The sequence below is a fragment of the Gobio gobio genome, assembly GCF_949357685.1.
Source record: "Gobio gobio genome assembly, chromosome: 17".
In the NCBI taxonomy this organism is placed as follows: Eukaryota; Metazoa; Chordata; class Actinopteri; order Cypriniformes; family Gobionidae; genus Gobio; species Gobio gobio.
Window position 1 is genome coordinate 10558484 of NC_137110.1, and position 27201 is coordinate 10585684.

At 38.9% G+C, this 27201-nt stretch overlaps 1 protein-coding gene across 2 annotated transcripts in view; it reads right to left on the minus strand.

Moving 5' to 3' along the window:
- Positions 1 to 26693, minus strand: part of cntn4 (contactin 4) — a 229651-nt gene extending 202958 nt beyond the window's left edge. Inside the window, exon 1 of one of the 2 annotated variants that reach the window (XM_079841184.1) lies at positions 26505 to 26693. The gene's annotated coding sequence lies outside the window, so the exon portion shown is untranslated. The remainder of the gene's footprint in view (positions 1 to 26504) is intronic. The other variant, XM_079841185.1, reaches the window with a different exon arrangement.
- Positions 26694 to 27201: the final 508 nt, after the last annotated feature.

A 27201-nucleotide genomic window follows, 5' to 3' on the forward strand; every position in this document is an offset into this window, starting at 1 on the left:
TGAGACACAAGATTGGGTCCACGAGACAAGATTTTTTTCACAGTATTTTTAAGAAATCCTCAATGGCAAAATGCACGACTGGAAAAATAGTCTGCAGGTGTATTTCAAAATGTTTTAACTAATCATCTTGTAATGAGTGTCATTTCAGTTCAACTTTCTGAGTATGAATTATGCATTGAAATACCACAAGCACTGTAAAAGGTTTTGCCACAAACTCTACTGACTAGCTTCTCTCCTGTATGATTTCGCACACGTCTCTTCAGACCTTACTGTACATGAATTATGAACTTCTGACTGAGGCTGTATGTGACCTCCTAATTGAACTCCTGTTCACAAATTGAACACAGAAATAAAAACAGTATAAATAACAAAAATAAATACGTTTTAAATCAAAGTACTCTCTCAATATTCAAAGTGCAAACAGAGAGCTAAACAGAGACCAGAGCTAAGGTGTTTACAACTATACAGCCCAGCATAAGATATCTTTGATATTGGGAGACAGGCTATTGTATGTAGCTTAATTTGCGCAAATCAGGGAGCTTGCAGTTACTTTCGCTTTCGATTAGCCATCACACGTACTATGTGTATAGGGAGCGGCGGTGCTAAGCGTGCATTCTACAGGATAACACCATGTCTACCCCGGACAATATAACCCATTATAATCAGTGATGTTGTCTACACTGGATGTGGTGCAAAGTCAAGAACTCAGAGTTAAACTGTGTCAGAACAAATTCATCTTTATAATGTCAGATAACTTTGATAGAATCTATGGAATGGATTACAATCTACCAATCAGCTGTCAGCGGTTAAATTAAAGTACACAATTACATAATACTAATTTAGGTCAACCAATGACCTAATTTAGTATTATCAAAAACATGACATTGCAAATTACTATTTAAACATTTTTCACTTTATCGACAAACTATGAATATCATAAGAACAACAGTCAGTGACAAACAATGGCACATTCATTCATTATTCTTTTTAGTCATCCTTTGTCAATTATAACTGTTGTAACCCCAAATACTTAAGGGTCAAAAACAGGATAGCTTATTATTTCTAAATTAGGATGTTTTTTGATGTAAAAATCTTGATATCATTATAAGTGGACCTCAGAGAACATTATATTTTTTTAAATGCAGTTCATGACTCCTTTAAGTGACATTCCTCCATCTTTCATGCTTTTTTTTGGACCAGAAAATCCCTCTCTCTAAACCAGAGAGGAGCCCAGGGTGCTGAACGTCAGGCATGCATTGGTGCATCAATGACAAGCACTCAGAAAAATGGGTGAGGGAACGCATAGGCATAAAAAAGTCACCGCTACTTCACGGAGCTTCAGGCAACGGGTGATATAAAGAGAGTGGCTTAAAATGTCTTCTTATGGCTTGCAACGCAAAGCTGCACAAAAGTCTTTCTGCTGCCTCTCTCTGAAGCTGAGCTCTTTGTGTTGAATGTAACCTTCATGGCTGAGCCACTCTGTCTTTGCCAATCTCGTTACGATGTAGGGAGCAGAATAGGATTCGCAGTTAAAGGTTCATTGAGATCTGCCTGTTTTTCACTTTTCTCCACAGTCTCTGTCATTCGGCTTCCCTCTCTTTACTTACTAAATAAAAGCACATCTCATTATAAAGTAAAAACTGACCCTACTCACTTTTTTAATGTAGGTTGCTTGTCAATTTATCGCTTTACATTATTCCAATACTAATTACTTTAAACTGATTTGGACGCTAGAAAACATTTACTATAATTAAAATAAAATGCTAGCCATATATGTCTCAAAATATTTACACAGTTTATTTTTCAGTTTATGGAGAAATATGTGCTGTTGTTTTTTGCATCAGGAGTCAGACGGTGTAGTTACAGTATCTACCAACAGAGGTTATAGCCATCCTAACCAGGCAAACCTCGACCCCTTGGTCTTCATAATCTTTAATCTTTAATCATCCCTGTTCCCTATCCACAAACTAAACTGGCTGGGTGCCTGCTGGCTTGATTTTTTTGCACTTCGAATGAGGAATATTGGTGAGGTCGTGGTGGTTGTGTTCAAAGCCACAAAAGAAAGTACAAAAAAAGTTAGAAATAAATGTTTTTTTTGTTGTTGTTGTTGTCTTAAATGCTTTGAACACAACCTCACCAATATTATATATATATATATATATATATATATATATATATATATATATATATATATATATATATATATATATATATATATATATATATATATATATATATATACTATATAATATATATACTGTGTATATATATATATATATATATATATATATATATATATATATATATATATATATATATATATATATTATATAGTATATATTATATAGTATATATATATATATATATATATATATATATATATATATATATATATATATATATATATATGTATATTATATATATATACTATATATATACACAGAATATATATTATATATATATACTATATATATATATATATATATATATATATATATATATATATATATATATATATATATATATACACACACAGTATATATATATATATACACACAGTATATATATATATTAGGGATGCCACAATTCTCAATATAATATTGAACCGTTCGGTACGGCATTAACGGTTCAATACGCGCTTGTGTATTGCGTTTTTTTCGGTTTTGCATTAAATTAATTATTTTTCTACAAATTCTATAATTTGCCTCCATCCCAATATACTGAACAACGCGACATACATTCACATCACACGTTAGTGTGCGTTATACTCATGGAACACTATAGTTATTCACAGTCACGAAAGTTCATTCTTTGCATGCGTTTTAAAGCCTTGCCGGCTCATTCGCGTGCACGGTTTTAACATGCGCTTTTCCCAGCGCGCGCACTAAACGCCTATCAAACACGTGATTACTGAACTAAGTAGTCGTCTTACTGCGCTAATACTGTCAAATACACACAAGGTTAACATAAACACAGTCGGTTATGTCTAAAGTGAAAGTAAAATCACGCGTGTCTGTATATTAGATGCACAGAGGTCTTAAATTGACAGCAGTGTAGTAGTGAACACACTGTCCTTAAAGGGACAGTTCACCTCTAAAATGATGTCATTATTTATTATATATATATATAAAGTATATACACTATATTGCCAAAAGTTTTGGGACGCCTGCCTTTACATGCACGTGAACATCCCATTCTTAATCCGTAGGGTTTAATATGGAGTTGGCCCACCATTTGCAGCTATAACAGCTTCAACTCTTCTGGGATGGCTTTCCACAAGGTTTAGGAGTGTGTTTATGGGAATTTTTGAAGCGCATTTGTGAGGTCAGGCCTGGCTCGCAGTCTCCGCTCTAATTCATCCCAAAGGTATTCTATCGGGTTGAGATCAGGACTTTGTGCAGGCCAGTCAAGTTCCTCCAAACCAAACTCATTCATCCATGTCTTTATGGACCTTGCTTTGTGCTCCCACAAAGATTTCCTTTCACTGGAACAAAGGGGCCAAGCCCAACCCCTGAAAAACAACCCCACACCATAATCCCCCCTCCACAAAACTTTACACTTGGCACATTGTAATCACGCAAGTACCGTTCTCCTGGCAACCGTCAAACCCAGACTCGTCCATCAGATTGCAGGACAGAGAAGTGCGATTCGTCACTCCAAAGAACACATCTCTACTGCTCTAGAGTCCAGTGGGGGTGTGCTTTACACCACTGCATCCGACGCTTTGCATTGCACTTGGTGATGTAAGGCCTGGATGCAGCTGCTTGGCCATGGAAACCCATTCCATGAAGCTCTCTACACACTGTTCTTGAGCTAATCTGAAGGCCACACAAAGTTTGGAGGTCTGTAGCTATTGACTCTGCAAAAAGTTGGCGACTTCTGCGCACTGTGCGCCTCAGCATGTGCTGACCACACTCTATGATTTTACATGACCAACCACTTCGTGGGCTGAGTTGCTGTTGCTCCCAATTGCTTCCACTTTGTTATAATACCACTAACAGTTGACCGTGGAATATTTAGTAGTGAGGAAATTTCACAAATGGACTTATTGCACAGGTGGCGACCTATCACGGTACCACACTTGAATTCACTGAGCTCCAGAGAGCGACCCATTCTTTAACAAAGGTAGAAGCGTCTGCATAGGTGCTTGATTTTATACATCTTTGGCCATGGAAGTGATTGGAACACATTAATTCAATGATTTGGAGGGGTGTCCCAATACTTTTGACAATAAAAATCTAAATACAGGTTAATGCAAATTAAAATGATTAAATGTCATGCTACAATGCTATATTTATTGAAAAACTGTGGTAAACATTTTGAATCTACTTTACAAGTCGAAATAATGATTTCAGTGATCAATAAATTACCCTTTTCATATATCGAGACACATAAAACAAGGTTTTAAAACCCTTAAAATATCAGGTACCATGCATGTGCACGCGGAAATTATTCCGTTTTAAAAAATGAATGGGAAGTGGCCATGAGGTGTAAGCATTAAAATTCACAGTTGACCTTGTATTTACTTTTTAAATGCACATTACTGGTCTTATTGTGCATTATTCATCTGTGCAAGTTCTTCCAAAGAAAATAAACATCTGTCTTTATGAACCTTTATCAAATGAATAACTTGCTCCAATTCTGCTTTTCAGCTGTCTTTACAAATCCCTCTTACTTTTTATGCATCTCCTCCTAACCACCTGGCTTCATTTTTGGTATGCAACACCTGCTTTTTACTATCCAATCAATTCCTGACCATTTTTTGTTCTCATTGAATGTCTGTAACAATATTCAAAGATAGAATAAATGGGATTAATTTGTACATTTGTCAAATCACAGAGGTAAATTGAACAACATTTCATGGATATAAATGGACAAATATTAATATGGCAACACCACAGCTATAAAATAAAAGATTGCCAGATTAATTAAAGCACAAAGAAATACAGCACCAAAGTCATATATTCGACAGTTCTGCAAGATTTATAAGAAGTAGCTGGGAGTGTGAAATTGCAGTCAGTGTGCCTTAAGCTTTACTACCAAACAAGATCTCACATCGACAGCTGACAAATGCCCAAGGCTGTGAGTTCTGGTGCACTGGACACTCTTTGCCATAGCAGTATCTTAGGCTGACAACAATAAATCCACCACTAATACGCTGCAAAGTCCACCGAAACTGTGCTTAGCACCAGTGATCTCCAGAAATTAGTGATAAAAAACACTTATTCAGTTTAACGTCACTGAATGAAACCTTGCCCTTTCAGCGAGGTCACAGCAATACAGTGCCGACATCAATACAGGGTTAAATAAGGGCAAGAATCAATTAGGTTTTTTATTAAGCCAGATTACTTAAAAAGCATATGACTTGAAAGCACAAAAGCCCTGTTAACATTTTTATCACAACATCTAGGTGAAATGCTAAAAATATTTTGCAGTAATGTCTCTGAATAACGATACTTCCATTTGTAAGCACCTTGTTACGCTCTAATAAAAACATAGACGCATTTCAGATGCTTTCTTTGAATTGAAATGTATTAACACTTAATAATCCGCAGTGCTTGACGTCTCATTTAATGACTCATCTCATCTGCTTGTTACTGATTTATGTAAATGTAACCACTTTGATAAATATGCTTCATCTGATTCATATCTGTTCATGATAGTTAAACATGAATCTTTACAATACGTTTTTATTCCAGGATTTAAGATGTTTTTTTTGTTTTTTGTTTTTTATAGAAAGAGCCATGCCTTACAGTTAATATTTTTTTAATGTTACACCTCCGGCCCTACAACAGTGGCTTACTGATTCTACTCTGCTCAAATTGCAGCTCGCTGCCCATAAAGGCTTCTGCTATGGTTCTGTATTACAGCCTAAGCCAAATTACAGCCTGAGCCTTAAACAATAATGGCATCAACAACATAACACCACCACCATTACATCACCATTATGGCAGGAACAATACAAATTCTTGTGCCTCTCCAACTATTTAGCACGGTGCCTGTGATGAGCTGGATTAGCCAATGACTCGACAGAGCCACCCTTGTTTCTGAGTTATGTGTGCCAGCTAGATGGAGGAAACAAATAGAGGCCCAATACATGTCATTTTTAATTAAAGAGTATATTTGATGAGGAATCCAATTTTCCTGTGTACTATGAAAACACAATGCAACTTTAAGAACTCAAAACCTTCCGGTCCAAAAATGTGTGTTGAAACTAAGCTGCAAAAAGGATCAATGAAGCCTATAAGGTTATCAGAAACAGTGTCAGGAAGCAGAGACTGAAAACTTTATCAATATTATAAATAGACATCAAAACTTGAAAAGGCAAGTTGATGGTGAAAAATCATGGCATTTGATGGGCCACATTGACTTCCATAGTATGGGGGAAAAAATACTATGGAAATGAATGGGGCCCAATCATCTGTTTGGTTACCAGCACAATGTAAACCCCAACGAATAATTAAACCCCAACGTAAACCCTCAAAATTATTAATTGGTTTGAGTAGAGCAAACTCTAATTAAACAAATTAGTACTATCAAATGAAGTTTTATTTATTTAGAACCTTCTTTTCACAAAACTGACATTTTAAGTCATCTGAATTGTTTCATTTTTTTGAGTTCTATGAACTTGTTTCTTTTAATTTGGACAAACTTAAATTTAACTGAAACTGGGATGGGATTACTATTTCCCAGCGTGGTTTGCCATGACACTCGAAAGGGAGAGTAAATGCTTATATAAATGTTTTTTTTTTTTTTGCAAGATTAAAGCTACAGCTACACTGTGTAACTTTTTTTGTTTATTCTTAGCTAAAAACACTTAGTTCTTTCAAAAATATATGTGCTCGTTAATGTATATTTACTTCTTTCAAGTAATAACGTATTCTCGTAAGTTTATAATATGCCATTGAAAATACATACGGGTGAGGGGTTCAAATGCGGGTCGCCATGTTGCCCCTCCATCTTGAAAGTACATCAGCCAAAGAGGGACATACCCGTGAATTCAAGCTTCGCCTTTCGCGTTTTAACACTCGATGGCACCGTGTCGAATGTGGACGAGGTCAAACTAAATCGGCCACCGTAGGAGTTAAAACGAAATCGGAATTGAGAGGAAAAGAAACTAATATTCACTGGATGGTCATATACCTTTTAACCGCTAGATGGGGGAAACTTTCACACAGTGTAGCTTTAATGTTAAGTGGGAGATTTAGTACACTTTAAAAAATGCTAACCCAAGTTGGGTTGAAAATTGACAAACCCTGCATTTGGGTTGTTTTAAGCAAACATTTAACCCAACCGCTGGGTTAAAACAACCCAATTGCTGGGTAAGTCCATTTTCAACCCAATATTTATATTTATATATTTATAACCCATAATTTTTGAGAGTGTAGTGTTTAATGTTTTGCTATTTTAGTTTAGAAGAGTTTCTGTTATGTTGGGGGATTTTTTTTTGGGGGGGGGGGTTACCATCATGGTGATGACTGGAGGATGAACTTAGTTTGAGAACAGATATACATACATGTTCTATATTGCTGTACTCATTCAGCAAGTGCTATGCAATGCTAATGTTATCATTGTGTTACCAATTAGCAAGGTAGTATTTATTGAATTAGCTAGTTAAAGATAGCCAAGTTTCCACTACTAAAATATTTAAGTTGATCATTTTAATTTAAATATTGATATTAAATATTGATTATTTAATAATTCATTATAATAATGAATATTTGAGCCTACTCAAATATTTTAAGTAGTGATGCACCGAAATGAAAATTTTGGGCCGAAACCGAAAATTTAGGATGAACTTGGCCGAAAACCGAAACTGAAGCCGAAAATGGCTTCTTTTAAAAACTTATACTAATATATATATAAATTGCTTGAATTTAATGGATCTGAAATTAAAAAAATCACGAACATAGAATAATCAAACTTTTATTAAGTTACATAACAAAACCTAAAATATTTTTAACAATAAATATAATTAATAATACCAAATAATATTATTCTTCAAGTTTTATGTTCCATCAAATAAAATAGTTTTTTAACAGTTATCACACACAATTATCTGAATAACTGCACACAAAATCACTGAAAGGTTCTCATTAAGAACATGAGATGCTGCACTGAATAGTCTCTCACTGTCTGTCACTGTTCTCCGGGAAAAATGGCATTTGGGGCGTAAAATGTGGTTTTTTTTGGCAGGGTTGCCTGCTAAAATTCGCATTCCTGGGTCTAAATATCACATAATTGGGGTCGCTTCAACCCGCGGACATGGAAAAACATCCCGAGGGAAAACCGGGGACTTGGCAACACTGCTTGGGGCAGATAAATACCTGCATGCAATCCGCGTAAGCAATGGAAAGCGGCCTTCGTTCGTGCGCCAGTAGTCAAGGGGATTGTCGCTTCTGGCAATGGGTAGTTCAGCTGGAAAAGTCTCTATTTGTTCTCATACCGCTGACATGCTTTATCTTTGATAGGCAGACGTGTCGCGTGATGACAGCTTGACCGTGAGTGAAACCTAAGCGCTTGCGCACGGATGGGAGGGACAGGTGACATTCATTTTCGGTTTACGTTTTCGGCTGTTTTTTTTATTTTGGCCCGAAACCGATAATTACGGTGGCCCAGTAGTGCACAACACAACGAAATTTAAAAAGCATACATAAGTTCACAACACAACGAAATAAATCCACAACACAACGGAATGAAACCACAACACAACGAAATCAAGACACAACACAACGAAGTCAAGCCGCAACACAAAGAAAAATCCACAACACAACGAAATCAAGCCACAACACAACGAAAAATCCACAACACAACGAAAAGTCCACAACACAACGAAAAGTCCACAACACAACGAAAAGTCCACAACACAACGAAATAGCCACAACACAACGGAAATGCTCCCGACCACTAGGGGGCACTCGGAGTGTAGTAAAGTTAGTTCCCTTTCAAAAGCTACACTCAATGCTGCATAAGCTTATGCAAATGGGGATGTCTTTGACATAACCAGCTGTGAAAATAGTGTGAAAACACGTCAATGAAATTGACCCGGGAGGTATTTATAGCCTCGGCTGGTGACGTCATAGGCGCACCTGCTGCACGAGGCTATAAATAGATGAGCTTCAGCTGGAGCAAACCAGGTCTTTTTGTTTTCAGACCAACTCTGTGTTATGGTGTGTTACAAAGTCTCTGAAAAAAAAATAATAATAATTCTCTCTCTCTTTCAAGACTCAACTCGAGATCTTTGTTAGGAGTTAGTTTTCAACATGGCAGTGTGCAGATTTCTCTCTCTTTCTCATCTCTGTTACAAAGAAACATTAGTGGAAAGAGTTCTAGTTAAATCTGATCAGTTGGAAACGAGTCAGCAGAGTAAAACGCTGTATATCCATGTTCTCTTTCAAATAACAGAACTGGATGCACACGTTTATTGCTGTGTGTGTTTGGGGAAGAGCATGCGGTTGCTGCATTGAGTCAGACGAGTGCGAGCATTGCAAGCCTTTGCAGTTAGAATGCTTTATGCTCGTCTGGGCTACTTTCAGTCCGCACCAGTTTTCGGAGCTCTCGAATGGGTTTGTTGACGAGCAAGAGACGGGTCCGTCCCTTTCGCTTGCTCGCTCAACAAATGCATGTTTCCCCGCGTGATCCCGAAGCGCGCTCCGGCGTTTCTTCGGCTCGCGCGGGGAATGATGATGAATCTCTGGGTCCGCGGACCTCGAGCAGCTGCCTGCGATCGTTCCTCACATGATAGACGAGGAATTTATCGAGGTGGTTGTTCGCGCGGTGGCCAGGGCAGTTTGTCTGGTACCTGAATGAGAGATCCCCGAACGCAGTGAGCTTGAGGTTTCTGTCTAGAAAAAACATTTACTTCACGTGTTTTTGTACCCTTGACGTCGACATTTTCGACTATCATGGGTGCGAAATCGCGTTGATATGTGAAAATACCCCAGGTGGGAGACGCTCACGAGCTATCTCTCGCCTGGGTCTGCATTTTCATTAAAGAGACATACCTCCCCACGAAGCCATGTAGAAAATAAACGTCGGCTGTCGTGGGCAAAGCTTATATATGTATGAATTATATATTGTATATTATTTTATATGGAATATATATATATATATATAATATATATTGTATATGATTTATATAAGAATTATAAATATAAGGGGACAGGCTGGTGCTGTGCTGCACACAATGGCTGTCTTGCAGGCATATCAGTCTGACCTTCTGAAGGATTTGAGTGGTTCATTTGGTGACTCAGTTAACTCTGTAGTGGCCAGATTTAAAGGAGTGGAAGAAACATGAGGAAGTGTTCACTCAGTTTCTTCCTCAATGCACTCAAGGGGAGGGGCTGTCAGCCACATAACCTCTCTTCGGTCCTTCAAGATTCAGGGGGGTAATAAGCAGAGTGTGGCGAGTCGTGCTCTCCCTCGTAAAGACTGGGGACCAGCTCGTCATCCTCAACAACCTCTCAGGGCAGACCTCGGGACTGTCATCAATATGAGAAGTCCGGTGGTCAGGTGCCCAGTCTGCCCCCACGGGACAGGGCATGTCAAACATTTGCTTGCCCCACCCCGTTATCCTCAAAACCACTCCATCCCCGCCGCCTCTGGTGATTCGGGGGGGCAGTGGTTTCCAGTGAAATGTTAGACGTTCAGTGTTTAAATCCTGCTATCATCCAGGACATAGAACGTCTAACATCCCCTCAACAGGAAGTGTTAAAATTGTCACTCTCAGAGTCTCAGGCAGCGTGTGAACTTCTGCCAGGCGTTTCTGCATGGGTGTTAAGCACAGTAAAAATTAGTAAACTAATTTATTTGTCGTCCTCCGTGTTTGAACGGCGTGGTCTCCACTTCCGTGAAGGCGGAGTTGGCGTTCGTACTGTCACAAGTGACAGCAGTTACTTCCTGGTCCCCAGTAGGGTGGGGGGGTGTCCAATCTTAGATCTTCGAGTCTTAAACCGTGAAGCAGTTAAAGTACTCAAGGTTAAGATGTTACAGTGAAGGCGGTCGTGTCGCATATTCAACATTGTGATTGGATTCGGCACGATTGATCCGAAGGACGCATGTATTCGCATATAAAGACTGCCACAACACAGGAAGTTCCTGAGTTTCGCTCTTGGGGGCAAAAGCTTACCAATTTCGGGTCTTCCATTCGGCTAGCCTTGTAACCGCACGTATACGAAATGTATGGATGTATTACCGGCTCCATTGGGATTCCGGGGCATTCAAATTTTGAATTACAGAGGCGATTGCTAAAATTAGCACAATCACATGAGATGGTGCTTCAACACAGTGTGTTAGCTCATCTAGTTTCTCTAGGGTTGAGACTCAACACCAAGAAAAGTGTTCTTTCTCCTGCCCAGAGAACGACTTATCTAGGGTTTGTTCGGTTTTTGGTCACCAAGGTGGCTTGAATCAAGACCATTCAGTATTCCCTGAGCAAAGTCAGGCTAGACCAAGATCTTACTGATCATCAGCACCAGAGTGTTAGGTCTAATGGCATCAGCATCCACGGGTTTCCCTTTGGGGTTGTTGCACATAAGACCGTTTCAGTTGTGGCTCAAAGCCAGAGGACTTAGGGCCAATCCTCAGGCAAATAAAGTGGCGCGCCATGTGGCTTCGTACACTAACTATGTGGTTCAGACCCTGGTTTTTGCCTTGGGTCCCACTCTAGGCGTACCTTGTCGTCGCAAGTTGCTAACGACGGACGCTTCCCTGACGGACTGGGGTGCGGCCTTAAGTGGTCGTCCAGCCCAACGGGAATGGGAGGGTCATCAACTCAGTTGGCACATCAACTGCCTCGAGTTGACGGCTGTATTTCTGGCCCTGAAATACTTTCTCCCCCGATTGAGGGGCTGTCATGTCCTAGTGCGGGTGGACAGTACAGCTAAATATCTCATATATAATCAACAGGGGGGTCTGTGCTCACGCTATCAGAATAGCGAGACAGATTTTTCTCTGGGCTCAGAACAAGTTCCTGTCACTCGAGCAGTGTACATTCAAGGGCGGTTGAATGTGGGAGCAGATTTACTGTCCAGACAGAGTTACAGATGGGGGGGTGGAAACTCCACCCAGAAGTAGTCAAGCAGATCTGGATCAGATTTTACAGAGCTGACCACAGGGAGTGGACCTCTTCGCCTCTTCTCAGACAGCGCAATGTCCCTGCTTCTCTCTGTCACCCAGCCCCGCTGGGTCTGGATGTGATGGTTCATACATGGCCCAAAATGCGTCTGTATGCCCTCCTTCCAGTCGCTCTGCTCCTGGGAGTTCTAGCCGGGGTTCGCCAACAAGGGTCTTGCTTCTTATCAATAGCGCTGCGTTGGTCGAACAGGGTTTGGTTCTCGGAGATAGTGTCTCTCCTCAACGGCTCGCCTTGGGCGATTCCGGCGAGGAGGGACCTTCTGTCTCAGGCAGAGGGCACGATATTCCATTCCAGGCCCGACCTGTGAAACCTTCATGTTTGGCCCCTGAAGGGCACCAACTGAGGGACACGGGGCTTTCGCCTGCAGTTATTGAGACCATCCTAAGTGCTAGAGCTTCCTCCACTCGGAAAGTTTATGCTAATAAATGTGGTGTCTTTGAAAGGTGGTGTACGACACAATGTAGATTCAGTCAACTGCCAGGTAACTTCAGTTCTGGATTTTCTGCAAGAAAAGTTGTCATCAGGCACCTGCCCCTCCACTCTCAGGGTTCATGTGGCCGCTCTTTCGGCTTGCCACGCCTTGGTGGATGGGGTGCTGCTCGGGAGACATCCTCTACTCGCTCGCTTCATTCGTGGGGTAGGCGGTTGAGGCCACCTGTTAGAACCAAGATCCCTTCATGGGACTTAGCTTTAGTCCTCGAGGGTCTGGTTGAGACCCCCTTTGAAACATTAGCTTTTCCCTCCACTCTCAGGGTTTATGTGGCCGCTCTTTTGGCTTGCCATGCCCTGGTGGATGGGGTGCCGCTTGGGAGGCATCTTCTGCCTGCTCACTTTGTTGTGCCAGGCAGTTGTGGCCTCCATTAAGAGCCAAGATCCCTTCATGGGACTTAGTTTTAGCCCTCGAGGGTCTGGTTGAGACCCCCTTTGAACCTCTAGAATCAGCGTCTGACGAACTTCTGACTCTAAAGATGGTTTTTCTTATGGCTATAACTTCTCTGAAAAGAATTGGGGACATGCAGGCTCTGTCAATATCGCCATCCTGCTTAGACTTTGCCCCAGGTTTGGTGAAAGTGATTTTGCATCCCCACCCTGACTACCTGCCTAAGGTTCCTTTGTCGACTGTACATCCTGTCACTCTTGAAACCTTCTGTCCTCTGCCGTTCACAACGCCGGATCAGGAGAAACTTCATAGACTGTGTCCAGTCCATGCTCTTCAGGTCTATGTCCACCGCACTAGCCAGTGGCGTAAGTCAGAGCAACTGTTTGTTTGCCATGGGGGCCGTAACAGAGGTTCTGCCACCATCAAACAATGTCACATTGGGTCAGGGATGCTACTGCTCTTGCCTATGAGGCGCGCGGTCAAGCTTCACCTATAGGATTAAGGGCTCACTCCACCAGGGGAGTCGCCTCTTCTACTGCGATAGCAAGGGGTGCTCCCTTACAAAGTGTTTGTGATGCGGCAGGTTGGTCCTCTCCGCACACATTCTTAAGACTTTATAGCTTGGATGCTCATGCCACTCTGGGCTCTCATGTCCTTGAGTCGACATCACAGGCTAATGCCTGAGGCTTCTTGCGTTCTTGTGCACACCTACACAACCGTAAGGGGTCCAGGCACCATCAAGCACGGCGGCGTGGGTATTCTCGTTCCCATTTGCATAAGCTTATGCAGCATTGAGTGTAGCTTTTGAAAGGGAACACTTGGGGTTACTTGACTGTAACCCTGTTCCCTGATAAAGCGGAACGAGATGCTGCATTGCTAGGCCGTGCTGATGATGCTTCAGGACTGGTCTTCAAACAAAGAAGATCTGGTTTGCTCCAGCTGAAGCTCATCTATTTATAGCCTCGTGCAGCAGGTGCGCCTATGACGTCACCAGCCGAGGCTATAAATACCTCCCGGGTCAATTTCATTGACGTGTTTTCACACTATTTTCACAGCTGGTTATGTCAAAGACATCCCCATTTGCATAAGCTTATGCAGCATCTCGTTCCACTTTATCAGGGAACAGGGTTACAGTCAAGTAACCCCAAGTGTTTTCCTTGCATTGTTCTATTTAGATTTGCCAATCTTACAAATATTTAAACACTACGATCAGTTTTAAGTGTGCAGTTGTATATCGACATGAAATATCAATTAAAAATCACTTACATGCATAATAGCTGCATGATTATACTCGAGAACGCTTTGACCCGCTGCCTCGGCGCTAAGGGAGCGTCTGCCAATTCCACCAAGTTGAAATAATTTGTATGAATTAAATTAACTTTTTTTTTTGAATTTTCAAATTCCAATGTTGTGTTGTGCATTATTAAGTCAATTTTACCAACACAATCAAGCTGTGGAATTTTAACATGTCTGTTTTTAAATGTTAAAAGTAATTTTAATTCATACAAATTATACATTTCAACCAATTGGTGGAATTGGCAGACGTTCCCTTAGCGCCGTGGGATCGGGTCAAAGCATTCTCGAGCATAAATATGCAGCTATAATGCATGTAGGTGATGTGATTTTAAATTAATATTTCATATAGATAAACAATGGTTAGCCTACATACTGTTAAAACTAATTGTGGTATTGATTTCTTTGTAAGATTGCCGACTCTATAGAACAGTGGCAACTTTACAGCGCTCCGAGTGCCCCCGAGTGGTTGGGAGCATTTCCGTTGTGTTCTGGCTATTTCGTTGTGTTGTGGATTTTTCGTTGTGTTGTGGCTATTTCGTTGTGTTGTGGATTTTTCGTTGTGTTCTGGCTTGATTTCGTTGTGTTGTGGATTTTTCTTTGTGTTGTGGCTTGATTTCGTTGTGTTGTGGATTTTTCGTTGTGTTCTGGCTTGATTTCGTTGTGTTGTGGATTTTTCGTTGTGTTGTGTCTTGATTTCGTTGTGTTGTGGTTTCATTCCGTTGTGTTGTGGATTTATTTTGTTGTGTTGTGAACTTATGTATGCTTTTTAAATTTCGTTGTGTTGTGCACTACTGGGCCACCGTAGATAATGCCATTTTCGGCGGCCGAAATTTCGGTGCACCCCTAATTTTAAGTTAAGAGCAATTAAAATGTATGAGTAAAAAATATAAATCGGCAAGTTATGCTTACTTAAACTTTGAATTTCTCAACTTAAAAAATTAAAAAGTAACTGATTGCCTTAACTTATTTGGGTTTACAGTGTATTCTTCAAAATATCTGTTGTGTTCAGCAGAAGAAACACTTTTTTTTTTTTTGGGTGAACTATCCCTTTAAGTGCAAGATGTGCACTTGAGAGTGAGAGGTGTGAGTGAGAGTGAGAGTGTATTTGTAAATGTATGTTGTAGAATGAATGTAGGGTTTGATTATTTTAATGTTGTCCTGGGATAAATGTTTTTACTAACTTGATTTGTTTACATCAGCCTGTCCAGGGACTGCAGGTGTAAATTAGCACAAGTGCTACAACCTGGTAAAATGCATCTCTCCTTTTTAAGGTTTAATGTATATTTTACACTGTCCCTGTTTAAATAAATAAATAAATGAAATGTGCAGCACCAATCTGCCATGTATGCAACATTATAATGAGACCACTATTTTAATAGAATGTTGTGAATTCTTTGTGCTTTAGTTTTAGTTTTAAATGGTTATGTGATAGAACGGTGGACCGGTCCCTGTATCCGCTCACAGCAGACATATGCCATGCAGTAATTAGCAAACGTTTTGTAGAGAAATGAAAACAGGTCGCACCTCAACAATTATTTGCACTCGCACAAATGCTCCCCAATATTTTTTGAGGTTGCACGTATTTCGGGCGCATTAAGGTCCACAATGGGAGTTACACTTTCTGGCTAGCACGCAACTTAGTTCAAGTTCACTTGCATATTCGTCCTTTTGTGCAGATATAAGTTGTAATGTTAGGTGCTGTATCTAGGACAGGGGTGTCCAATCCTGATCCTGGAGGACCACTGTCCTGCAGAGTTTAGCTCCAACCCCAATTAAACACACCTAAAACAGCTAATTAAGGCCTTACTAGGCATACTAGAAACTTCTAGGCAGGTGTGTTGAGGCAAGTTGGAGCTAAACTCTGTAGGACAGTGGCCCTCCAGGACCGACTTTGGACACCCCTGATCTAGGATATCTGATTCATCTCATATAGGATGTCATATACATATAGAACGGGATTCTGTTGTTCATTCACTCTTCAGCTTCATGTCATGCAGCTATTCCTTTTAGAATAGTTGAATTTAGAGTAGAATTTGGAATAGTTATTTTTCTAGTCATGTTTTCATTTTTATATATATATATTCTTTTATTTGTCAACTTAAATTTTCGTAAAAGTGTTTTATTTAAAGTATTTTCATTATTGCCATGATGGGCACGCCCCGCCACCTGCAAACACCACGCCCCCCAAGTACTCGAGTACTCGAAATGAAAAATTGACAAAAATGCCCATTCCTATACTGTATGTAACTAACATTCCATCTTCGACATTAACACATGCTATAGCCTACTGTAACATTTAGACAGGAAGTGCTCATATTTGCTCATTTTGAAAAGGGCACTTGTTATATAAATGCTACTTGGTCTTGATATGCACACTTGCTTTCTGCAGGATAGTGGCCTACATTCTGCAAGTATCACTCCATCATTTCCTACCTCAGAGACAATGCATCTTTAAAATGTCATTTTTGCACATCTTGTCTAAATTGTGGGTTTCAGAAAACTCGAGCCCTGGAACCCAATTTGACAAAGAAATGCTCAGAAGCGTTCCATCAGCCTGTCAAATCAAGATCAACCGCTGATTCGTTATCATGGTCCAACCATAATTCACATCAAGGCGACTTATCTGACCAGATAAGATGAGATGACAGTCAATCCAACATGGTAATATAATTCAATGCTTTTTTTTATAGTGGGAGAATGGCTTTGCTACTTCTCAAACCTGAGCCATTGGGAGATGATTGTATTGTGAATCGCCTCAGGCCTTCAGGACATATTTTTGAGAGATAAAAAATATGTATTTGGAGTAAAAGTCTTTCAGCCTGACTTTCCACCCTCTTTTTCTCTGCATGTTCACATCTGTTTTTCGTTATCTGAATATGCTCTGAATCTGAATGTACTCATTCACCTCAGGCCGACAAGGCAGATGAGGAGATGGGAGAAGTTCCTGGTCCAGAACTTATATAGCCACATGCATTTCTCCTTATATGGACTTGTTTTTCTATTTGTCGTACATTATATATGTAATGCATTTTCTTATTGGTCAATCATTACACCACCCCTGACAATGTATAAAAGGTGATTGAAGAATAAAGCTGAAAGCAGAGCAGAGAATAAAGCTGAAGAAGTTTTAGGAATGGAGACTTTGTCTGTGTCCCTGACTCTTTCCATGGGCCCATGCATTCTTGAATGAAAGGAGCACTGAGAATATTGTGGTGGCACAGAGAAAGAGTTATAATCTAATCTAACAAAAAGGTTCCATATTTCTATCACTGGTAAGACATGAAGGCCTGGATTTTGCTTCGGTGCAACAATTTGTCAGAAGCGAACAGGAAATTGGAGTAATCTCTCATACCTGAGGAGTCGCGTGAGGACACACAATGACACTGGTATCGTTTAGCCAAAGAAGACAGTACATTTCTACGTAATTTATAATAGTACTACCCTCTGAAACACAAACTTATGCCTTCTTCAAAGTGAAAATGTAAAAAATACTAAGAATATATCAAGACCATATCAGTTACTAACCAAAATTAGTGTTTTTAGATATTGGATATTTATTGCCTAAAATTGGCTAGAAAAAAAAAGACTTAACATTTCAAAATTATACAGTACAAGAGTGGCCTCTAGAGGCTATGGAAAACTATCACTGAAGCCTCGTGGTGTTTGTTTTGACACGAGGCGGAGCACTGCGCAGAGCGCGACACTTCAGATACGGATTTAAAACAAGCAGTACAGTATGTACACAGTACACTACAGTACATGTTTTCATATCATTATAAAGTAGGGGTGTAACGGTACACAAAACTGACATTTTGATATTTATTTTTATTAAACAGAGGTTTACGGAACAAATTGTGTCCTTAAATGAATTAAATAATAACTAAACGTTTTTTAAAGATAATTCTGTAAACTATATAGAGAGCCCTTACTTGCACATAACTATATTAAAGGTTAAACATAGAGCCCAAACTATTAGCCTAAATTTAGTTGCTATTTATTTTTAGATATAATAATCAACACTCAAATAACACATTGTATGCAAACAAGTAAACTTCACATGAGGCAGTTTTTGAATTAACTTCTAAATCTAATTATAAAATTATGTTTTCACTTCAATTCTGTTGGAATATAATCATTTATACACAGTGGCTGTCATTTTCATGACTTATATATACACATACATTAAATAATCAAGACATCACTAACAGGTTAAGTAGAATATAATGAATATACAGGCTAATATAGTGCATATATTTAGCGAAAGAGTTCATTTCTCTAGTGAACTAACCAGCTGTGGACACTGAATGACTTCTGAGGTAAATGTAATGCTATGTGACATTGTTTACAGGCTGTTTTATTGACGTTTTACCGCCGTTGAAACACTGATTGAGCGAATACACAAAATATGATACATTTCAGTTCGCTTGAACTGACGCGCATATACAGTGATCTGTCACATTACAATAAAGAGCGCCAAAACGGCATTTATCGTTTGAGTTTTGTGATAAAATGGACAGAATACGTAATATGTTCGTGTGGGAACTCGGATTGAAGTATGTTCTGCACATTAAACAATCCGACTGTTAACTGTTAAAGATTGCATTTGGTACCGTTCGGTACACACGTGCACCATACCGGAAGTCCTGTACCAAAACGGTTCGGTACGAATACGTGTACCGTTAGACCCCTATTATAAAGTAATTAATTTGTTGACTAGATGCTGTATTAGCAGTATATTTCGCCATCGAGGCTGAGAGGATGCTTACATTACCTCAAGAGGTTAAAACAGTGTGACAAAAACACACGCAAGTCCAACCCAAATGTTTACTGTCATGATTGTTACCATCTATTTGCATTCATTTAGCCTATATCCAGCTGATCACTTTTATGCATCCTTTAGCCAAAGAAGTAGCAGATTTAAAGCTAGTGACGTGAGACGTTGATATAAACAAATCAGAAATGTATTCGATTTTAGTTCGTTTTTTATCATCACTGTAATACATTTAATTAGATAAATGTCAAGCGTTCTAAAATAGAAGCAAATAGTGTGAAGGTATACATACAATACCGCATTGTTCTGAATATAAGTCAATGGGGCATTTTTTTAGAAATACATCTGCAAAATAATAGGAGGTGCCAAATACGCGTAAAACGCGTGCGCCAAGAAATATGGTGTGTTAGAGTGTAATGTTAGAAGATCGTGAGAGCAAAAGGACAGTCTTAAGGCCAAAGTGTACTTCACTTTTGATTCGAACGTGAGGGTCAGCATACAGTGTGCGTGACGCAAATTTCGTCATCAGACAACCAGATTTTTGTAACCACATGCACTTTGTACACGCAGGTCGCACATGCGCATACATTTTTTTTTAAGTATTGACAAGGGTTGAAACTCGTGGCGAGAGACTGCTCAAAACTGGGCATATTTTTAAATGTGATCATTGGTATATTTTACCAGTATTTGCAATAATTTCAATACAAAAATTTAAATATGAAAAATGTTCAATATGAAAATTATTTTCAAACAAAAGCATTCTCTGTCTAAAATACAAGATTTGGTCTACAAAAAGCTTTTTTCCAAAAGGTACATGTTGAAAAAGGGGGGTCGTCTTACAATCAGAGTCGTCTTATATTCAGAACAGTACGGTATATACACATCTAATTCCAATGCTATGGCCATTGTGTAGATATTTTAATTGTGTAGACTGTTAGGATTTATATCAATTGTAACACTATAAGGTAAGAGTAACATTAACTAATGCCAATAAATGCTGTAGAAGTATTGTTCATTGTTAGATTGTTAATTTTAACATTTACTAATACATTTTTTAATGTTACATCTGTTAAGTTAATGCACTATGAACTAGCATGAATGATCAAGGTAGAATTAGTATATTCATGACTACAGTACAAACAGCAGCAAGACATTTTATCAATTGCTTGTTTGGTTTTATTTCTGCTGCACTATGTTGGATAGCCCCGCCCACATTAAAATCTCAAGAAGTGAAGTGGCTTTAACTATATATCGAACACCATATATGTTCTAACTGGCTTTAAATGTGCTGCATCATCCAGCATTTTCACTTTCAGTGTGTAAAGACAAATTACATCATGCCTGGTTAAGATGTGGTGTAATGGTCAGAGAGTGGAAAATTTTATATATTTATATAAAAAATTAAGTTATAGGACAATTATAGTGTTTTAGACACTGGAAAAAAAATATTATGTAACATTATAAGTGGAACTTAAAATAATGCATAACTAAAAAATATCCAATACAGCTTCTTTAATGTTATTGAAATCTGTATTATGACCAAAAAACCATGCACCAGCATCACCGCTGCCTATCTGTGACCAGTTTTCTAACTTTTAAGACAGATTACATCATGACTGCTCTCAGAGGCAAGCATACACTCAAGTTTTATCATCAAACCAAACTTTAATCTCACTCAGTGGGTTATATTCCTATATATATTCCTAAATATTGTTTTTAGCACCATCTGAACTCCCCTGAAAATTGTCTTGGATTTCTCATAAGCACTTCAAAACACACCCATGTGGTTTGGCAGCACTTTGCTGATTAAACAATTTGCCCGACATGGCCATCATCAAAGCACATCATATCCAACGTCTCTATCTGACATATTACTAGCAGGGAAGAACTACCAGGGAGCACATTAAAGGTAAATAATAAAACCGGAATCCCAGCGCCAATAGTTCCATAACTGCCTTATCATGTTATGCTCCGCTAATGAAACCCACAATTACCCATATTCCCAAAGGAATATGTTGCACCATGATTGCATAAGAAACAACAGACAATAATAGGTCTGTAACACATTTAGAAATGGCAGATATGGGATACAGTTCAGTGAGTCTGAACTAATTCAGACCCACAGATTATTAGAGACAGATGTGTTGGTTATTAAACTCAAACCAATTTCCACTTTCCTTTTATGTGCTTAGATAAATAATGAATAATGAATAAAAAGTATTTTATATATTTATCCTTGGTAAATAATCATAGTATATATAAACAGTCTCATAATATTACAATTGCTTGCTTTTCCATTGTACTACCATCGTGCAAGTGTGGTATAGAACAAATCTTCCATCCAGAATTAAAAAATATGTATTTGTATTTTGTAAGTGTTTTTTGTTTTTTGTTTTTTTGAGGTTGTAAATTCAAAAAGAAAAGGGAAAAAAACATAATTTGAATGTGTCTGTGACACTGAAATCTGAAATAAAAGCAGCTCGCAAGTCCATTCGCATAACTGGACATTAAGGCATAATAAAAAGGCACAATGGCAGTGTTATTAAAATGAATGATAGCTCTGTTTGCGGCCAGTCTACTTGCAATCATGTTTGAGGATCATTACATGAAGCCAAGGAGCTTAAAAATACAGCTCGGAGACATTAAGTGGTAGTGATAACAGCAGAATAAAAGAAAAGCACTGCTTTAATGGGAACTTTTTTAAACACGCTGAATACTGAATGTACCCTCGCTCAATATTTTGCATATTTGCCCAAACAATAGCTTTAGTCCATCCGATAGTACAAACCAAGTATAATAAACGGACACCAAATACTGGATTTTACAACAATTCCTTTAGACGGGAACTAGAACTAGGAGAAAAAAAAAGAAGAGAAAACTGTACTACACCGATGCCCCTCCACTACTCTTAACCTTACATTTTCACCTGTCTTCAAAAATCACTCAGTTTCTTCAAGGCAATTTCTCACTAAACACACTTTTTGAGGGTTTCCGTTAACTCAGATCCCAGTAACAATACAGCTTTGCTTTGCTCCGGTTACGGTCCTGAACCCTTAAAAAGTGTGTCTGCACTCAAAAAAAGTGCAATTGTGTGAAAGAGACCTTTATACTATTATACACTGCTGTCAGCTTCCCTCAACTTCACTCCAATATGGAATAAAACATGATGCGTCAAAACAAAAGGGAGACTTCCCTTTCCCAGTAGCGTTTATGTCTTCAGTTTAGCCTTTTAGCCACTAATGCTAAGCGCCGGGAACACTATTAATAAACTACTAGACCCATTGCTTCGTGTGAAGGGTGCGCATTCAATACACCCTACACTCTCGAGAGGTATCTGAGATTTAACAATTTCCAGCACCAGAGGGATTGTTTTTCCTAATTGACAGCCATCTTAGATCCATTAGTACACTGCTGTCAGTATACAAGGCTTTGATCTGTGATGTCAGCTGGATCAATTTCAATGCTTGGCAAATATGCAAATAATTCCGTAGAAGAGATGTGTCAAAGGCACTCAGCATATGCTTGCGCTAAGACACTGGCTGTCTCTCGATAAAGAGAAAAAAAAGGGGGGGTGGAAGAGAGCGAGAGAGAAAAAAGAAACCGACTTTGAGATTTCACAACGTCTGGATGGGGAGTGGGGGGGGGGAAATCATCTTAATATGACACAAGAGGCTTACAAGTCTCAGCATGCGCACGGGCGAAAGAAGTATCATGGGCCCACAGCCTCTCTGTGCATAATAATGTTTTGAAAAATTGCACGCCGCTGTTTGCTTTTAAAAACCTACAGAGTGCAGAGCCAAAAGGAGAGTCTCTTACTGGAGGCGTAAGGCGGGTGACACAGAGCATTTGTCTTTATTTGCCGGGCTTCACCCTGGCTTACCGCACGGTCCGCTGGGAGAGGAGAGCCCCTAGATTAGACGCTAACGGACTTCTCAGGACACTGTCCAAAATGCTATTTTGCCAGTCATGAGAGTGGCCAGCTGTGTCTAGCCCACATGTAAATGAACTTGAATTCCCAATGACGGCTTTGTTGCTTTTTAACCCGGGCTGCCCACTGAATTTGCTCTATGTAAACATCAAAGTGGGACTCGCTTAGAAGGATACAGTAACAACAGAGAGTTCCCGAGGGGCTCTACATTTCCCTGAAGGAAGCAACACGGTGTAAGTCTCCTAGCAAACATGACGACTATTCAAAATACTAGACGAAGCAAAACATACTTAAAGGTATAGTTCCCCCAAAATGAAAATGTTCAATATTCTACAGGACAACACACAAAAATATATACTGAACATTTTGGTCCGAACAACATTTGACCACTTATATTTTACAGACAAAAAAAAAAAAACCTTCCACAGAAAAAAACCGTGAGCAAATGACATAATTTTCACTTTTAGTTGACATATCCCTTTAACTAACGAACATTGTGGGGTTTTTTTTATTATTTGGTACCCCTCTCAGATCTGCATTTTTCTGTAAAAGTTTTCATTATCATTTTCATTATTTGTTCTTATTTTTCTCATTTCACAGAGCAATCAAAATCCCTGCTAACACTCTTTGCAAGAAAGTTGCAATTAATGTCACCATATTGTACTTATTAGTTGCCTTCACACGTCTGTTGCCAACGAAGTGAAAATTAAGTGTAAAATGAAAACAACCTGCAAAACTCTTCAGCCCTGACCTGAACGCGCGGATACCACACATTTCAGTAACTTTTCTTAGAAAGGACTAGGAAAGTATATATTATATAGAAGTGGCCTTCCTGACACATTTTCTCAATGCTTTCACCAGCAGAAACCATCCATTTAAATTTTTATGAAATGCAACCACCCCAGAATCTTTTTAATGTCACTTGCACTACATCACTTCTGACAGGCCGCCACACTTACCATAAGAACCCATTCACACTCTCCCTCTCTCTTATTTTCGTCTTGATAACGCTTGATAACTATTTGTGACCGTGCAGTATATGAAAAGGCCATTCAAAACGACTTCAGCTATTCGCCTAATGCCAAAACATTATCCAAAACAATAATTATGTAACATAGTCTCCTATCAGCAGTGTTTTGACATTAGATGTTACCCTGATTTATACCAATCTCATTTGCATGCATATATGCAATCACACTGAATTTGTCTCTAATGTATTATGACATGAACATAAACAAAGGTTGCTTTGAAAGAGAAGCCACTAAGCACTGTGAGCGAGAGATAATCATACAACATGTCCTGCATTGTTACAGCCTGACCGGTGATTAACATTAAATATGATCCATATAAAACCTCGTCTGCTTGGCCACCAGACGAGACGAGATTGTACTTAACGCAGGGAGCTGCAGTCTGTGATGCTAAGCGACAGATGCTAGATAAGTCTGTCTATCCAACCACATACAGATGAGGTCTATAACTTCCGTTTTATTTAGATCGCTGATCTCCGCCTCCAGAACCCCAGCCATATAGTGACTTAATTAATAAATCAATCAAATAAGGAGCAAAATATAAGGAGGGTATGACTTAACGTGATGCAGTGAGTAAATCCTTCAAGGGAAATAAATAAATATATTCTGAGTGGTTTATGGAGTTTGTGGACAGCAATAATCAGTAAATCCGGCCGGATTAAGCGATGGAGGGACAGTGAGAGCGGATTAATAAACATCTGCAGAGGCACTAGTCTCCAGCATAACGCTTTCTAACCGAATCAAACCCAGAGCATATCAGATCATTAACCCCAGCGCAACATGTCTCAAAGCATCGGTAATGCAGACCCGTCCTGACGTTAATGCGCTCTGTACACAACCCAGCACCAGCTGTTTCAGTAAGTAAGATCAATTCGAGCAAGGTTTGAAAAGTCAACAGTGATGATGACTTTCACTGCAAACATCAAGATGCTTGTCACTCTCTCTTGGTTAAAAGTGACGAACAAATATATTTATATAGAGAGAGCAAGAGAGAGAGAGAGAGAGAGAGAGAGAGCGAGAGAGAAAATAAAATGTAATGAACAACATAACACACACACACACACACACACACACACACACACACACACACACACACACATACATACATACATACATATATATATATATATATATATATATATATATATATATATATATATATATATATATATATATATATATATATATATATATATATATATATATAAACACACACACATAGGAAGAACAGCAAAACACAGGTGAAAAGTCACATGATATGAGGCTGTTCCTCCACGTGATTGGCTGATCACAAGGTCAGCTGAATAATGAAATCGTAACAGGTGCACAAATCGGCCTGAATGCGTCAAACTAGTGAAAATGGACAGACTCATTAGACAGTAAACAACTGACCCACTCACATATCATCACTTGTGTCATGAACTGAGTAATACAGTTTTTGTGAATAAATTAAAGGTACACCTCTGTGCCTGCCAGCATCATGACACCTGCAGTGGTTAGTTACTCAGGATTTGATGAATAATGATCTCAAAGACGGTCACTTTTTGCGATAATACCAAAACAACAGTTTGCATTGATAAAAAAATTTACCAAGTGTTCTACTGCTTAATTAAAATGACTTTTGAAGCAATGCAAAACTTTTTACAATGCCAATGACTTGGTTTTATGCATGTAAACATAGTACATAATAATACAATAATAATATTTATTGGTAATAATGTAAGGTAAATGGTGTTCCATATACCACATGTACATCAAAGAACAATATTGGACCAAAAACAACAATTAGACAGACAGACAGACAGACAGACAGACAGACAGACAGACAGACAGACAGACAGACAGACAGACAGACAGACAGACAGACAGATAGATAGATAGATAGATAGATAGATAGATAGATAGATAGATAGATAGATAGATAGATAGATAGATAGATAGAAGTAGTGATATTAATACTACTACTACTAATAATACTAATATATGCTATTAATACTGTAATACTCATTAGTCCAACTAATGCTAATTAAACTATTATATTGCTGCTACTACTCTACTAGTAATTCCAACTAGTCATTTGATCACAACTGTAGGCTATATTGTATCTTTCCAACTAATCTAATACTACTATTCTATTGCTATTTCACTACTACGCCTTCTACCACTAGCACTACTACTAACAATAACAATACACTGATCTTTAGTGTTCTATCGCACACACAAAAAAAAATAATATTTTAAAATAAACGGAGAGACGTCTAAGCAGTCGTCAAAGTGAGGATGTGTCCCTTATCGAAGTAAATGACTAAAGAAAATAGCCTATGTCGCAAACCAAAACCACACGAAGAAACGTGCATCGGCATACTCACTCTCCACAAATGTTTGAAGTGCGGATAGAGAAGCAATATAACCCCGAGTTCAGTGTGATGGAGCGATGCACAGCTGATAACTAAAGACGCACTTACTGTGATACATCGAGTCTCTTCCCTTCCTCAGAGTGATGCGGGCTCACAGCAAGACTCTCACTGAACCGAGCATCCGGATAAAACGGACAGGATCTCCAAAAAGTGCCGCTTAATGGCAGAATATGTGAGTGCCAGCGTAGAGCTGGAGATATCGCGCTATCCACACACGGTCCCACTGATTCCTGCATTAGATCAACATGAGCCCGCGCTGCTCGTGTGGCACGGGGTGGGCACCTCCCACATACTGTGCTGGAGGGCTCCCAAAGAGTCACACAAATCACATCATCTTTGTGTCACGAAGGGTTGAGGCTTTGACATTAGGGATACGAGGACACAGCTGATATGGCAGAAACGTAAATTTGCAGTAAAATATGCCATGTATTATTCATTTTGCTTTCAAGAGGGCGGGAGTGCACTTTGTTGAGTTGCTTTGGGTGCACTGTAAAGAGAGAGAAAAAATACTGTTAAAATGTTAGTAATTAGAATACTAATTCAGATATTTTAAAACATATTTTAAAAGATCATAATGTCATTGTACTGTAAAATATTGTCAAATAAGAACTGTAAATAACCTTATAATTTATGGAGAACATATGGCAACATGTATATTCAAATGGTCAAATATTTCAAAAATAATTAGGGCTGTCAAAAGATTAATCGTGATTTATCGCATCCAAAATAAAAGTTTGTGTTTACA